Source organism: Dromiciops gliroides, chromosome 5 (genome assembly GCF_019393635.1).
Source record: "Dromiciops gliroides isolate mDroGli1 chromosome 5, mDroGli1.pri, whole genome shotgun sequence".
Lineage (NCBI taxonomy): Eukaryota > Metazoa > Chordata > Mammalia > Microbiotheria > Microbiotheriidae > Dromiciops > Dromiciops gliroides.
The window spans coordinates 214,840,814-214,845,437 of record NC_057865.1 but is presented as its reverse complement, the minus strand read 5'-3'; positions in this window follow the sequence as shown (position 1 = coordinate 214,845,437).

Genomic DNA, 4,624 nt, shown 5'->3' with positions numbered 1-4,624 from the left:
AAACTGTAATTGAGAAATGTTTATCAAAATAAATAAAACTGGATAGAGCACCGGCCCTGGAGTCAGGAGTACCTGAGTTCAAATCCGGCCTCAGACACTTAACACTTACTAGCCGTGTGACCCTGGGCAAGTCACTTAACCCCAATTGCCCCGCAAAAAAACAAAACAAAACAAAACCAAAAAAACCCAAAATAAATAAAACTACAATTCAACATAAGTAATGTTAACTTGTAGTTTTTCAAGTCAATATGCAGCCCCCAGCAATCCCATTTCTATCTGAGTTGACACCACTGTCTAGAGGACTTGCCATCACTTAAATATTTTCAGGACTTTTACTGAGCAATCCTCTTGTCATGGGCAGTAGTAAGGCAAAAAGAAGAAGAAACAAACAAACATGCTCTTTCTCCTTCCAAGAGTCATCATAAGGGGCAGCTAGATGGCGCAGTGGATAGAGCACTGGCCCTGGAGTCAGGAGTACCTGAGTTCAAATCTGGCCTCAGACACTTAACACTTACTAGCTGTGTGACCCTGGGCAAGTCACTTAACCCCAATTGCCTCACTAAAAAAAAAAAAAAAGAGTCATCATAAAGAAAAAAGAAGATGAAAAAATTTAGGGAGAACAAAAGCTAGAAATCCTAGGCTTTTTGTCCCTTCTTTGGAAGAACCAAGTCTCAGATCTCAATAATCTAGTCTAGGAGTAAATGATGCCACATCTTTGCAGTTCAAAGTAAATCTCATTAAGGTGGTACTTACAGACCTATGAGCTACTGAATTGGAACAGCACCAATAATATCAAGGACACAGAGCAGATGATGATATCTCCAGTACAGGCACAGATTCTTCTTCCGTGGTAAGATGATGACAATGGGCAAGAGAAGATGTAGTTGTAGATTAGAAGGAAAATGACATTTTGCCAGTTGGTAACAAATTGAGGGACACTTAGTTTAGGTGTGTGTTCTGATTGGCACAGAGAGTCTAATTGGACAAGGAGTTAGGCTTTATCCTTAGGGTGACATATGCCTATGCCTGGCACAACATGGGAATATTATCTCTATGTCCATATTGGAAATGGACGCACTCCCCAATTTCTGCTGTTCATGTAATGGCTTCAACCTGGCTATTTAGCATATGATATTTCTGATATGTGCTTCCATATCCTATGAACAACTGTATACATAGGAGGCATTGGCAAAACTCTCCATTGGTCTTGACCCCAAAGAGGACATAGCCTTTAACTAGTCATACCTAGGGAGCTCTCCAGGCCCTGGACCACTTGGCCTGGGCTAGTGATAGGGTATTGAAGAGTAGCCCTCCCCCCACCTATAAATCCAATAAATCTAATCCATTTCCTTTAGTAACTTCACCTCTTCCTTTGTACATAGATTCCCATCAGGGAGCTATACACAACCAGAATTCATCTTTAAGGGTCCAGATGCAAAAAATTCCATCTTAGCCTCCCAAAAAGAAACCAAAAGAAAGTCCTTGTCTGAAACCTCTAAAAAAAAAATTTAGTGAACTCTGGAACAATAATCTTTAGGTAACTCCCCAAACCTATGGAACTCAGCATCGTCTACATTAGAATATTCGTCATTGCTCCAGTGATTCATCAGGTTTCTGTTTGAACTTCTTACCCAGTTCCTTGGTGGTGAAGACCCCTCCACTCATTTGGGGGAGTGAATCCCCTTCTTCCAGGAGCAGTAATAAGATAATTCTAGAAAATTTTTTTTTAACCATGAGTGGGAATTCCCAAGTCTCTTCCTCACCTCTGTTCTCACTGCTGTCTCATAGTTCTAATCTCAGAAGAATGAAGTAGAATTGGAACCCCTGGGTTGGAAAGCATATGGGCCTGTTAGTCCCCCCCCCCCCAAGCCATCAGGAGAGGTTCCTTCCCTTTTGTAGCTACCAGCTCCAGTAGTTGTCCCTCAGATTTCATTACATGGTCCCTTAAAGCTGAGATCTCTTTCTCTAGTCAATGAATGTGCTGAGTCAGTTCACTCCAATCATTTGATGTTGGCAGTCCAGTTTCTGAAGGTTGAAAACAACCAGGCAATTCTGGACATGGCACTTTTTGACCCTCCTGGACAACCTCCTCCAGACCTCACTGGGCTAATTACTCTGCCTGAGAAAGAGCCTGCTTCCTGTCCCGTTGAGAGGACTCTTCATACACAGCCATGATTCTTGCTACTGGAATGTCATGGAGAGATTTCAGGTCATCAGATCACCCCTCCCTCCATCCTTGCATTGCCATTCCCTGAAGTTGGTTCATGTGATCAATGAGACTATTTTATTTAGTATTTACTCCCCCCCCCCCCGCATTACATGTAAAAAACCAATTTTTAAAACTTTGGGTTCCAAATTCTCTCCCTTCATCCCTACCCACTCATTGAGAAGGGAAGCAATTCCATATAGGTTATACATGTATCATGCAATGAGACTATTTCATCTCATTCCAATTTCCAACTATAATACCAAATGTTAGAGATGGGCCTAAAGTCAATATTCTGTTAATCCAGTTTCAATCTGTGACAAAATGAGTTACTCAGAAATGATTGAATGGTTAACAAAAGAATTATTTAGCCCTAACTTAGCAAGGATACAGTGGCACTTAGCTTCTATAGGTGTGGCATCCCTCATATCCATATGAGAATCCCTTTGGTCTGCAGGGTGGTATTCAAATATCTACGAAGTTGAAGGAGTCCAAATTCCCCATAGGTGAGACTTTATACCCTTGGATGACCATGTAGCTACTTTAAGGGAGGTATAAGAGGCTAAAATTAGCCTTGGGCGCCCCAAACGAGCTGCCTCTCCCCCAGCACAACTGCTCTCCCCAAAACAGCCTCCCACCCCACACCCACACCCCACTCAGCTAGGGGTTATGCACGGGTTTCTGGAGCTCTGGGCATGCCCCAGGACGGCCTTAGGCATGGTCCTAGCGGTGCCAGCAAATTAGCTTGGGGGTGTGGGCAGCTCAACCTGAGTTTCAGGTGATAAAGAAGGGTTTATTATTCGGAAACACAGACCCAAGTTGGGCAGCTGATGGTAAGAGAGAAAAAGAAGATGACTGAAAAGGGGCAGCTGACAGAGAAGGAAAGACATGGTGGAGCTATGGAGTGAGAGGGGGGTCAGTAGGAGAACTGAAGTGAAGAAGGAGCTACAGGACTGAGAAGAGGAGAAAGGTGCGGCTGAAGGAAAAAGGTAGGTCAGTAAAGAGGACTGAGAGAAGAGAGGGAGGCAAACTGGTCCCAGTGAGGCTTGGTTGCAGGGGCCAGACACACCCATAGAAATGAGGGAGGAGATTTCACCTTGGCAGTCAGGTCATATTGTCCTATTCTTCTTTATCTTTATCTCTAAATTTATTCACCTCAATAAACCCTGGTTTTGTTTTAAGTGAAAGGAGGTTTTTAATCTTGTTTCTTGTTGGTCTGTGGGAGGCAGTGGGGGAGGGGGATCTTCCCAATTGGCTCTTCCCATATTAATTTTTTTTTTGGTGAGGCAATTGGGATTAAGTGACTTGCCCAGGGTCACACAGCTAGTAAGTGTCAAGTGTGTGAGGCTGGATTTGAACTCAGGTCTTCCTGACTCCAGGGCAGGTGCTCTATCCACTGCGCCACCTAGCTGCCTCCCCATATTAAATTAAAAGCAGTCAGATAGCCAGCTAATTACAGCTATAGAAATTTTTCAGATGGCACCCCAGATGGGATTTACAGGCCAGTTATAATTTTTAAGATTAGGACCTGAGTTCAAACCCAGCCTCAGACACTTACTAGCTGTGTGACCCTGGGCAAGTCACTTAACCCCCATTGCCCTGCAAAATAAATAAATAAATAAATAAATAAATATAATATAATTTTTCAGATTGACCAGCCAGCCAGAAGTTAACAGATTATGAAGCAGCTAATATTTTTTTTTACCGAGGCAGAGGTCAATCAGCTCCTGGGGACAGATTTATTGCCTTTTAGAGAAAGTCAATCCTGTTAGGGAAGAGAGGAGAAGCAATAGACATTGATCCTATTTGTTGTTTGTGAAAAAATGGGTAGTTGTCTCCTCTCAATGTGGATATAACAGTCAGTCACACTCCTCCTAACCTGTTTGTAGGGCAAAGGTCTCAGATCCCCTTCTCCCCCTCAGGTTAACAAAATCATATGGTTTGGGGCAGCTAGGTGGCGCAGTGGATAAAGCACCAGCCCTGGATTTAGGAGGACCTGAGTTCAAATATGACCTCAGACACTTAACAATTACTAGCTGTGTGACCCTGGGCAAGTCACTTAACCCCAATCGCCTTACCAAAAAAAAAAAATCATATAGTTCAAAGAGCCCTGGTCCCAATAAGGTCCGCTCCAGAGTTGTGTCCATATAAGGAAGTATAAGGTCCACTCCTGAGTTATGTCCATCCAAGGAAGAGGGGTGGGAATACTGTGTTCTGATTAGCTAGTTTTTGCGCATAGATTGTAATCCTTGAGTAATTGGACCAGTGATGAAAAAGGGGAGGGTCCATTCACGTTAGGGACTAGGGTATAAAACAGGGCCTGCGAACCCCCTTTCTTTGCACCCACTAGCTGCACACTAGGGTGCCTCCTTCTCATGAGAAGGAAATAAAGAGCCTTTGCCACATCGCTGTTTAGTT